Below are 13,352 nucleotides of genomic sequence, written 5' to 3'. Positions count from 1 at the left end.
AAAAAAAAAAGACTGTTTCTTACAATTTTAAACAGAGATCTGTATGTGAGTTTTGATCTACTGTGTGCATGATGAATGGATGGTACAAGAAGCCTTGTAACATTCGTTTCAAATACTTAACACTCTGGACTTACTATGTTTTCAGAAGAAATAATATAGAAATGCTCCTGCACCTAATAACAGGGTGCATTCCTCCTCCAAAAAAACAATTTGTATCTGTTTCTCAAGTTATCAAGGAAACCTTTCAAAAATTAAAAATATAATCATGCAATCATTAAGAAGTTGTTGCAAACTGAGCCTTGATTTGCTTCTGTCCCTTACTTGAAGATTATCTCCCACAAAGCTGAAATGCTACATAAGATATTTTGATGCTTTCACTTCAGTACTGAGCACATTGGGTTTTTTCTGAAATTACTCTCAGCAGTTAAGTTTCAGTGGAGAATCAGCAATAGAGAGCTGGAGTAGTAACTCATTAAAGCAAAATATTTGAAGTTAGAAAAACTTGTGTGTTTTAAACATCTCCATTCTTTCCACAGCTTACCTAAAGAGAAAGGAGTGAACTGTTTCTCCGTGTTCCCCAAAACACTAGGCTTTGTCAGTTTCATATACTAACAATTAAAATATTAATTAACCAAAAATACAACGAAAAGAGAATGTTCAGGAAGGGAGAGAAATAGTACTGATAGTATTAATAGTACTAATTCCATCCACTCAGGATTAAGCTGCAGTATTTGATCAAGCTTTAATAGACAACGTACACAGGTGACATACAGAGCAACAGAAGTCATATCTTTGGATTCTTCTGCTTATGGAACAAACTGCAAATTAACATGTACCAGTCTGTTATAATACTTTCACAAATCCTGTATGCTAACTTAGTCCCTTTACGTTTCCCTTGGGAAAAAAAAAACAAACAAAAAAACCAACAATGGAAATAACAACAGAAACAAACTGTAGCCATGTGGACAAGTGGAAGCAATTGTAAGGAATGGAAGTATTTCTGTATATCCTAAGGCTCAGAATTGTGAACTGATTTGTCACCATAATGGTACGGTAGAGATGGGCCAAAGAATCTCAGAGATCCCCATAGAATCCAGTGCCAGGGTATACAAATTTTTTTTTTTTTTTTCAAAATGTGGTACAGCAGCCTTAAAGAGTGGAAGGGCAGATTTCACACGTTACCATTCTGGTCTTTGTCCAGTAGAGTTGAGCTCTATTTGAGCAGAGTGGATTTGATCAAGTATGCCTAAAACAAGTATATGTGACTATTTTATTCCTGTTATGCTATTTTATTTCAAAATAAAAAACAGGGAAGACATATCATGAATATGCTCAGCCAAAATAACCTTTTTCTGCTTCTACAGTTTGTCGTCATTGACTCCTGCTTTTCAGTGAAAGCCCTGAAAGCCCTACATCTGCCAAAAATTCTACTACAAACCTGTGTGCAAATGCAAACTTCTGTTGCCAGAGGCAGTCAACAGCATTCACAACAAGTTCAGCAAGCAGTGAGTGACTAATTCTCTTTTTCCTGCTCGATATCACAGGAAGCATAACGTTAGCATTCTATCATTTTAACACACAGCCATGCACCAAGGCATGCACTGGCATACAACTGCAGAACAGGAAAACGTTTGCACAGCCTACTAATCCATGCAGAACACATACAATATGAATTAGTAATAAATTTGAGGATGAGTTAGGGACAAGAAAACTTTCCATTATTACCATCATATTTTACAGGTAAATATAAGAAGAATTTGTAAAACTCATTAAAAAAGAAAAAAAACTAGCAAAAAAATGCAGTGTATCATGCTGTGGTTGGCAATTATACTGAGGAAAGACAACATTAAATAACTTGAGAGAATATTAGACTTGGAAGAAGTATAGCTGCTATTCTCTATCACAGAGGATAATACATTTGTTTTGTTTTCATTATTTCCTAATCAATGTCCATGCACACACGTGAAAGAAAAAAAACCCATGATTTTCTTTTGTTGATGGATACTTATTGAAAGATTTACAAATATACTGTGCCTTCAGAATGAATTGAGTGGCTAAGAAGACTGAAAGTTAAAAAGACACATAAAACTAAGGGAACATATTTTTATTATTAGAGTTATAACTAAGGAATGCATTTTCATTACTAGTTTCTCTCCCTGTACTCTATTTTATCTTTGCTGTTACCATTTTTCTACCAGTTACTACTACATTATTCTGTTGCATGCCTAGCCAGCAACAAATACCCCTCCTTAGGAAATGAACCTGCAGTAAATCCCCTCATTCTGAAACACGAAACATTCTGTTTCTTCAAAACAATTTATGATTAAAAACAAAAACAAAAAACAACAACAAAAGAAAACCACAAAAAAAGTCACCATAGATGACAACAATGTAACAACGATACAATTTTTACAATACTTTTTTGCAATACTCCTCTTCCCTGGAGAAGTACTGGATTGATGGAATACCTGATACACAACTGAACCCAACATGGGCACACAGGCTTAGGTAAAGAAAAGAATCCCAGTAACATGAAGCCACACTAATATCTGAGGCCCTTCTGGTCCAGGTTTCAGTCCCCAAAACACACAAGCAAACACAGGTTCCTTCTGGCCCTTAGTTCAAAGCAGCTCAGTAGCAGGGCAACACTTAGAACAATCATTATGTTGGTATTACTATTGAGAAGATTTAAATAGCATTATCCATCTCTAGTACCTGGCATTCCAATGGCACAATAGGCCAACCAATCTAACATACAGAACACTACCATAAAAATATAGCTGTGAAAATATTTCAATACTCAAAATTAAAAAGAATGTAACAGACATTTTTGTTTCCTACATTATGATATCAAACAATAGTGGAAAGATATAGAGTCATGAATGGATACATTTCAATACATTCCTAGATATTTAATTGGAATTAACATGTTGCTTTATCCACATTTTTCTCAGTCTCATCTTAATAAAGAGTTCTTCTCCCCTTCCGCTTCAATCTTTCTACCTATGAAAGTATAGCATAGATTTTAAAACCTAAACACAAGCATTAGCCTTTTCATCTCAGTAATAAAGGCTAAGCCCTTTGTTTCCCTCAAACCATTGCTAGTTCTCTGCATTCATTCTAGTTTGAACTCTTTTTTTTTGAGCACAAGAAAAGATTACATAGGTCTCACTGCGTAGCCTACTGAATGGCAAAAATACTTCTCTATTGCTAGTGCAAGTATCTTGTTAGACAAACCTAAAAGTACATTCACCTCGCCAATCAATCCATTAGCACACTGACATCCTTTTGCAGTCATTTCAAAATTAAATATTCCCAACGTACAGAATAAATTGTTCTGTTTCCGTGCACGTGAAACTGCATTATGGACCATCACATCTTCAGCCTATTTTGGTATTCTCTTATTTCTTCTATTTTAGTATTCTCTCCTACTTCTAGTATTCTGAACACGCAAATCCTGTCTTCAACTGATAATAATGCCTTATCTTGTCCTTCAAAAAAGTACTACTTGTGATGCCAAGTTTCTTAATTAAAAATATTGACTAATACTAGATTCAAGTGCATCTGTTGAGGAATTCTAATATATTCCTTCCTATCTCATAGAGCATATTTCAACAGTACTTGCTTTCAGCTTATTATCCAATTATTTACCATACTTTTAGTGTCCTAATTTTCCATTTAACTGCAATTTTCCACCTCACACAACACTTAATGCTTTTCTACAGGCCTAACAAAGGCTATCTGTTGAATTTACCTCTAGAAAATCAGTTAGCAAAATGTCAGGTTAGTCTCGAAGAATGTTCAATAAAGTAGTGTACATCTTACACTGTTTCTATTTACATTTACATATCTATTTGTCTCGCTCCAATTTATAGGAGGGAGATGAAGTTCTTTTAGTATCTGTGTACCCGGCGTGAGATTAAGAAACAACGGTTCATATGTTGGTCCAACCAGTTCATTACAAATCCTAATCAGGGAGATGGGGAAGGGAAGGAGGGCGATAGAAAAGATAGGAAAGAAGCAAGAATTGCGTAAAGCAGGGATAGTCAGCACCAGGATCCAGCAGCGGTCCTGTTTCACAATGTTTGAAGGCAGAAGGCACAAGCAGCAGCGGGGAAGCAGCAGCATGGCAGCCTTGGGCAGCAAGCAGGTAGCAGGAGGCAGTTGCAGAGCCAGGCCAGGAGGCAGCAGCAGTGCTCAGGCAACAGGCCCAGGAGAGTCTGTCAGCATGCAGGAATTCCATAGTGTGTGGAATCTGATGTCAGACACCTCTTCTTCTACTTCAGCATGCAGGCATCACTTTCTGAGGAATCTGTTGTCAGAAATCCTCTGTTCTTCTTCATGAGGAATCTGTTGCCAGAAAACCCGTTCTCATGGTTTTCGGTTCCTCTTTTATCCTTCTTGTTCTCCTGCTGATGTGACAAGGATGGGCCTTGACCAAGAGACATTGAGTACCCCCTGAGATGGCCATCATCCTGAGGTAAGCCCCCACAAAAGAACACTTCACAGCGATTTAGCTGCAGCTCATCTCTCTCTCGTTGCCCCTGCCCTTGTCCATCTGTGTCCCCCACACAAAGGATTTCACAACCCTTGCCTAGGACTTGCCTGGACTTGAACAAGTCCATCTGTGTCCCCAGCAAGCTTTGAGACACTGATGTTAACAGAATATCTTACACTGTCCCTTAGAAACTTACTTCAAATCCTTGCATGTTACCGAGGTGAAATAAACTACTTTTCTCTGTTGCTTTTCTCTCTATAAGACATTACTTGCCAGTATTCCAAACAAAGGACTCCAAAACTCAAACTTCCATGATTCCTGAAGAATGTTTAAATGATTAACAGTATTTTTCATTTTGTCCCTTGCTGTTTCTGTGCTGTTAAAATGAGACTTACTAACATCAGACATTAACTACTGATAAGAGCTCCTGACACAACAAATGGCCATAACTAAGCCCACACAGTGAGCGCACAGAACATTGCAGACAAGTGGAAAAATAAGTCACCACAAAGCAGGGAAAGCAAAGGTCTGATTGTTTAAAAGGAGTGCATTCCAAGAGAACAGAGAGGGAATAGTGATACAGCAAACCGACCATCTGTGACAGAAGGGATCTAAGATATCTGATAATTATACGTAGTTTAATAATGTATTAGCTTACTAAATTTGATTTTAGAAATACATTATTAAGTAACACTTATGAAAAATGTTTTATTACTATTTTCTCTATATTCTTTCATAAACAAAAACTATTTAATAATCAATAACTCCTGAGGAATATAATTCACTTATTTTTACTCTTTCTGGAAACAAACAACCACAAAGCTGCTAAGTTATTACTGTTAATTGCAAACTTATAACAAATCTGCTTTTCTAATACTGCACCAGTCACAGCTTGGCTAGTGATTATACTTTTACAGCATATTATTAGCATTTTAATTTTCCTTTTTAAACTAGTACATCATAATTAAGACAATATAACTGTACATCATAATTAAGACAATATAACTAAGTATAAAACAACAGCCTGAGAGTAGGAAAACAATTGCATCACAGCTTATTGCCTACATGTCCACTTACATACACAATTTGTTTGATTTAGATCCAGCCTGGGACAGAACCATAGTTGGAACCACACATGGAAATTCAGCATGCCTGGCCACTTACCTGCTTTTTCAAAGAAAAGCCTCAAACCGTTGTTTCTGCCCCAAATACATTATTTGATATTTAAAGATGATAAAAAGTCAGATTAGATATTAAGCTTTTTAAGCCCAGGACTCCTTAAAAGTAATCGGGATTTATAATGGAGTTAAGATATAATCTTTGTTATGTCAAACACAAAGCTATAATTTCAGTAGCGACATGCAAGTCTCTAAAATCAGTATATATATACATGGTGACAAATAGTGAACTGTGTTACGCATTCAGATACTAAATGGGGCAAAACACAAAAACCTTCCAGATTTTAGCTTAAGAATCTAAACAGAATATAGCAGCCAATTTGCACTACTTTTGCATGCTTTGCCAACAGACCACTACAGATCCTATAGCTGAAGTTGAGAAATGCTCTTCACTATCAGATGCTTTCAAGAAGCAGTGAGTGTCAAAGAACTTGAACTCCTAAATTGCTGGCTAAGTCATAAAAGGATGAAGATACACATGAGCTCCCTCTTTTAAAACAAAAACTGCAATTGGAGTTCTTTTACTCATGTTCACAGACAGGGTAGAAACTGCTGTCTTTGACCTACTTGCTCTTACAGAAGATAATCTTACTACGTAAACAAACATGCATACTTAAACTTGCTTTTTCTTCCCAGCAAGTAAGTGCAGAAGAGAGGATGCTTCACTCCACATAACAACTTCATCACAGATTTCCAAAACCCAAGAGTCCTAATGTCTTTGGAAAGAAAAGAGGCTATACAGATTCTAGCTAACACTTTCTTTTTAGATTGTTTCATCTATCAGCATCCTTTTGAGAAGTATGTTCCCAGAATGACTTAGAATGACATAGAGCATATGATGGACTTTTTGTCATCAACACCTGTCAGTTTTAGTATCTTTTCAGGGAACAAACCAAGCACTTAGCTGTGACTATATTTCTAATTATATATACACATATATATATAAGCAGCATATTGTTCCAGAAGAACATGAAATTAAAATATCAAAAGATGTCTTTTGATATGCTTACATTATCAGCTAACTGCCAGAAATCTGACAAGAATTCTTCAGAAAAGTTATTAAAATATAGGCTGGCAAGTAAAAATGTTAATTAAATTTCAAATAATTATTTAGAGTCAAAAATTAAGAAAATGTGTGTTTTGAATTAAAAAATAAAAAATAAAAAAGTGTATGAAATAGTGAAACTTCTTTATTTCTAGTACTCTGAAGCTGAATTAAGAATGTCTGCTTACAGTAACTATTAGCACTGTATAAATGACTGCACCATTCTGACACTCTCGAATACTACTGCTCATTTTAATTTTTGAACAGTTCAGGAGAAGAGTGCAATCAATATAGCTACTTAGAATCTCAATTTCTAGTTAAGTGAGTAAAGTCACCATCAAAGTGGCAGGCTGTCTCTCCAGTGATGACACACTATGCTGCCATGTAAGTTTAACACATAATATTGTTAATTGAGCAAAAAAGCTTATGACTATGCATTCTTAGTATGTTAAAATGTGAATACATTTTGATATAAATTTTAATTGCTATGTATCAAGAACACACAAAATTAGAATCACAGACAAGCTCCTAATGATTTTTTTTTTTTTTGCTTCATGTCTTCAACAATAAATATGACTTCAATATATAAGCTATGAATAAGGAAAGAACATAGAATCATAGACTGGTTTGAGTTGGAAGGGACTTTTAAATGACATCTAATTAAAGCCCCTCCCCTACCATAAGCTGGAACACCTCCCTTTAGTCCAGGTTGCCCAAAGCCCATCCAACCCAGCCATGAACGTCTTCAAGGATGGAGAATCCACTTCTCTTTTAGTTTAAAACCATTACCTATTGTCCTATCACTACACGTGTGATGAAGAGTCTCTCCTCAACTTGTAGGTTCCTTTAGGTACTGGAAGACCACAATGAGGTCTCCCCAGAGCCTTCTCCAGGCTGAGCAAGGCCAGCTCTCTCAGCATTTCTTCACAGAAGTGTTCCAGCTCTGTGCACCATTGTGGCCTTATGCTATTTTATCTATTTTAGCAATAGTTCTTAATATCTGGACTAATCATTCTTCATTAAAACACGGAAGGTACAAAATTATATCCCTATTGAAAATGCACCGAGAGGTTGAATAATTTAAGGGATTTTTTAAATTTGAAGTATTTATATCTGAAAAGGCAAGGATGCTGTGATGTCTTCCGTGCAGCAAACCACCAAAAATGTGGTTCTGAAATAATGTGAAATAATTCTTTCAAGTAAACTACTGCAAAAACACTACCAATTTTGACAGTAGGCTTAATCTCACAAAGTATCTTTTAGTAACTTTGTTAGCAGCATCCTAGTTTCACAAGTAAAAACATTCCAAATAGCTGAAAACCTTATTTACCACTTTCCAAGTTGATCACGTCCATCCATCTGGCAAAGCATCTCATGCAATACATCTGCCAACAGCACCAGTAGGACTTGAGACCAGTTGTATCAGATGTTTTGACTGAAAGCAAGGCAGTGTCTGAACTTTGAGTACTTCTTCCTAAAGCCTCTTGCAAGATTGGCTTCAGTATCTTGGTTTCCATAGGAATGGACAGAACTATCAACTGGCATACAGTCAAAGAATACAATAGAGACAAAAACTGAGCAGTGTTGTAAAAACTAAGATAAAACTGTTTCTCAGAATAAGTTAAAAGAAAATAGATGCTTACATCTTATAGTCCTTGAACTCATTTCTCCATGGCCTGTACTTGCTTTATCTGTGTAATGTTTTCAGCTCTTCAGCTCTTGAATTTTATAGTCTGCCTATAGAAATCAGTCATTTTCATTTAAAAAATACGTCAAGTACGAAAATACAAGAAGCATTCTAATTTCCAGTTGGTCACAGTTCTACTGTTACTGACTTGTTTTCCCATAGCAATCTTTTGAAGACATTCAGCACAAATATCCAAAAGATGAGAAAACCCAACACACATCATCCATATTTACAGCATCACTACCCACTTCTTTGAGAATATTCTGCAACCAAGTTTACAAAAAAGAAAAAAAAATTGTACAGTGACTGAAAGATATGTTAGCACTGATCTCCTTCTCCAAAAAAGGAGTACTGGAAAATATTTGTTACATTCACTTTCTTCATCTTAATGGCTTTAAGTTAAACTGTATTGAAGTAGGAGTAGTTTTAAAAGGCCAATACATCCCTGCGATAAGTAGTCTTCCCTTTCAAAACTGCTTTTTCCTACATTCACATTCTCTTCCAATCCCAGTAAAGTTTTGACTGATATCCTTATTTGTAACATTCTTGCCATTTCCAGTAATTACCTGTATATTCTGTATAACTACTGATGTTCTGCAAATGTCTGTTACTGATTATTTAGTTGTATATTACCGAATGTCCCCTAAACTGCCAGTTCTTCTCCTAGAGTTACAAGTTAGGACGGTTCTTTGAAAGCATTTTCGCTAGACAATGGATGCCTATACAAAAAAATTTTATGAGCACATACTTTAAGAGGACAAAACTCTATCAAATATCTTTCAGTTCTTTAACAAGCTGTTATATGAAATAATTAAAAAACTCCATACCAAATTCTCTTTTATAAGAAAGGGTCTCCATATGCAGTGAAATTTCCCGGATTATTACAGAAGTTGAAGATTCATACAGTAAATAACCTTCAACAGCATAAGCTTATCCCTTATTGAAATAATTATTGAGATTATAAATAAACACATTATGATATTTCACAGCGCCTAGATATACTACAGGGAAGTGTGAGAATAAAAAAAAGTCCAAATCTCCTCACAGTACTAGGAAATAAACTAAAGCCTTAGTAAGCTATTCAGACCTCATCTTAACGCTCACGAAAATACTGCATTTATTTCTCTCTGCTCAAAGTGCAGGCAGATAAAACAATAGGTCAAACTTAGTTTTATTTCAAATGTTCTTAAATCTGCACCATGGTTGTGGAACATGAAAAATACTATGTTCTATGCATATCTAGATCTATATTTAAATATTTCTATCAGAAGACTATATATACATACTATATATATATATATATGCACATATATACTATATATTTGTTAATAATAACATAAAACACTGTATATTTCAAATAGCAATAATTCTTCTAATAAAAATGGGTTATGTTCTTCATTAATAAAAATCTAAGTGTTTGAAGTAGATCTACAAAGAAACCAAAAAGACAATTTGAATAGATAAATTGAATTTATATGTTAAGAAATGCTATTGATTTTTGAGAAACTACAGAATTTTCTTATGTGGTTTATGCATGCCATTTTGTCCTGAGAGTGATTCAATTAACTCTCTTTAATAAAAAATTTAACCTACTGTTTACAGAAAAAAAAAAAAAAAAAAAAAAAAAAAAGAGAAACAAGTGAAAAACAAGTGCTCCTGGAGTTTGTGGCTGGTCATAAGATCTGAATTTATATTTCAAATACCTTCTATTGCAACAGCCTTTCGTTCTGAAGCCAGCCTATCTAGCATACTATTGATTCAATTGACAAGTCTGAGCATCAGATTAAGGATGTGTCAGTCACCTGATAAAAGATTCCTGGAGAATTCAGCAGAAAGGTGTCATGCTTCAAAATGATCTGTTCCTGGTACTGTATATATTGAAGTGTATGAGCAAGTATTTCACATAAAACAAATACATTTAAATTAAAAATGAAATTAATAATCAGTGGAAACAAATACCTTTACTTTTTACTCAGAAAGCCTGAAAAAAAGTCACCTCATTCAGAAAGAAATCACCAACCAGCTCACAAAACGAAACTAAGCCAAACTGATGAGCTAATATTAGAGGTAGTCCAGCTTTGATTTGTCAGTGACAAATCTGGACACAAACAAGTAAGTGGTTTCTCAGTCCTAACAACAATATTTCTTCTTGTAACCATTAAAGATCAGTCGTGAGGTCAGCTGTGGAGGGATAATTAATGCGAGAATGATGTTTTAGAAAGGACACTCAAACAGGGAGATGCCTTTGCCTGTAAATCTATTTTGTAAGATAGAGACTTGGCAGCAGACATCAACGTCCTGGGAGAAGAGCTGGGCAGATCTCTTGTGCACTGAGGGATGCCAATGCTACACTTGCTAAAGGAACAACAGTAAGTGAAACAAAATGAAATCTGTTCAGATAAACTCACAAGACGCCAAGTACAGTGCTATGCTTAGTAAGAAGCACATTTTTAAGATGCAATCATTATTTATGCAAGTTCAAATGCTAAAGAAATTTTCACCTGTTATTTGAAGAAAATAAAACGAGAGAGTTATTATTGGTAAAAGCATGTAAAACTAATCTAGCACTTGAAAAACAAGATGACTAAGTCAACTTAAAGCAGCCAAACAACCAGCAACATGGAAGAACATTCTGTCAAAAACAACCTCTGCTCCTGCCTGAACAAAGTACTTGCTTGGATAGGTCCAACTGTCCTAAAACATGCCTATAAGCTGTTCAACTCTACTCTGCCTTCCAAACAAAATCACAAAATCTGAGTCTTTTTTTTTTTTCTTTTTTCTTTTTTTTTCTTTTTTTTCAACAGAATCCCGTTATTGTCCTATTTATTCACTGCTATGTCAGCCTGAAAAATTATTGCTATGGAAGTGGAGCTAGAAAAGATCAGACAATAACATGGAAGCTGTCAGCACAGATGCTCTTCTAAATTTTACTCACAGAAGTACGAAAGTGAATTTAATAAATGAAAATAAAGTAATACTACCAGCTGGCTGTATAGATATTTAAGATATCATTCCATATGCTATACAGAATTAGTTTCTTTTTGCTGGGGCTTTAACACAAGGAGAACTTCTCTATGTTCCACCATCATGATTCACACTTAATCCATGACTTCAAAATTTAGAAAATCATCCTACTTGGAAAGTTTTTTCTTTCCTTATTATTTTTTAAATGAAATCTGAAATGCTTGAGATCAAGACTGCTCAACTGAAGCACTAGTATGATAATACATGTTTGGGACCTGACAAAAAAACCTCTCAGGCAGACTGGATTGTGAAAGCTTACTTCAAGCACGGGAAAGATGGTAAAAGTAGATATAAAAGCAAATCAAGACAGATTAGCAGTGCAAGAAACACAGCAGAGATGCAGAGTGGTGAAATTATATTGTGTTAGAAAATGAGGGAGATGAATTTGTACAATGAAAGTAAGTTAATCAGGTTAATGAAAATAGCAGTGACATCACTGAAGGAGAAGAGAAAGAAAGCAACACTGAAGGTGATGTTCTAGTTTGATAAAGAAGGGGATAAAATGGGGATGCAGCAAATCATTGTCATATAATACACTTGTCCATAAAAAAAAAAAAAATACTCAGAAGGGCAAGGATTTCAGTAACAAATATTGGATAAAGCTCTAAAAAGTAAGATAAGTAAAATACTGAATTACGACACAGTTTTCACATAATGAATAAAACTTCACTATTTTAAGGTCATCAGTAGTTAAGGATGCTAGCTCCTTGAAAGAGATGGCTGCTATATAAAGGGTGGCTTTAGCCAAGTACTGCAGAAAAGCCAGTGAAGAAGTTACACAGAGAAAAAAAGATAGCGATGTTGTTCCAATTAAGACTTGATTTGAATAGAGCAACACAAGAATATTAGGAAGAAAGCAAGCATTATTTTAGTAATTTTATAAACAAAATCCTCTTCTAAAATCTAGCCCAATTATTTTTTTCTGGTAAAGTAAATACTAGTTCTGTATACCTTCTGAGACATTAATACAAAAAAATCATGTTTTACTAGCATAGTCGTGCTTTTATTGGATTTATCTTCAGAAGAACACAAATCTTTCTCCAAAAAAGCAAGCAGAGAGCAAGGGATAAAAGCAACAACAGATGAAATTCAATTGACAGCACACATCAGTACTTGATAATAATCCTAATTCCACATACAGCAGCACTGAAACAACTGATTTTATCTCAAAAAAGAAAAAAAAAAAAAATAGGCCCTATTGGACTGCCAAACCTTTACAACAAAAAAATTAATAGTTTGTTCTTAGCTTCTGCTAAGTGATTTCTCCCATTGGTGGTTATTTTCCTTCTCTATGTCATAATCTTTTGCGTTTCTATTTTCCACCTGAGCTTGGTTTTTTGCAAGATACAAAACCAGCCTGTCTTGGTACTAGGCTGCCAAATCTGTCTCACACGAATTCTACACATCTTCATGAAAAAGAGAAAATGCATATGCTATGCATCCTCATTAACGGGAGAGACATATAATTAAGCATGAGGGGGTTAAAGCGTACATTAGCCTATTCTACTTTTCTATCTATTACTTTTTAAAAAGCTTTCATATGTCTTCTTCCTTGTTTCTGAAAGCTAACCATCCCTTCTTCCTTTCAGCAAGGCTGACATTTGACAGCTTAACATAGCTGACAGGGTTACCCAACAGCCCACCCTCCCTATTCTCAATCCAATTAGACCTCTAATCCTCCAGATGAAAGGCCCAGCTACTCACGTTCCTCATGACAACGACAGCTATTGATTATTTGTCACTACAGCTAACACCTTCTCTGTCGAGGCCACTCTGACAGAAGCAAACCTACCAAATTAGACAGCACTTTATCTGCCCTGGAGGCCAAATGGCACAACAAGTAAAGGCTAATAAATGGTATAAAAATGAACAAATCATAACATTATGACAGGTTGATCGTTGCCAGCAGCTTCACAGCTC

The 13,352-nt window shown here is 35.2% G+C and overlaps 1 protein-coding gene across 2 annotated transcripts in view; it reads right to left on the bottom strand.

Annotated features, from left to right (window-relative positions):
• The window catches only part of INVS (inversin), an 87,715-nt gene that overhangs the window by 54,898 nt on the left and 19,465 nt on the right, over nt 1-13,352 (bottom strand). The gene's annotated exons all lie outside the window — the stretch shown is intronic.

The sequence above is a fragment of the Centrocercus urophasianus genome, unplaced genomic scaffold (assembly GCF_019232065.1).
Source record: "Centrocercus urophasianus isolate 14NV4802_14NV808 unplaced genomic scaffold, USGS_Curo_1.0 seq_11, whole genome shotgun sequence".
In the NCBI taxonomy this organism is placed as follows: Eukaryota; Metazoa; Chordata; class Aves; order Galliformes; family Phasianidae; genus Centrocercus; species Centrocercus urophasianus.
Note: the sequence above shows the minus strand (reverse complement) of the source record. Positions and strands in the feature narration are given on the sequence as shown.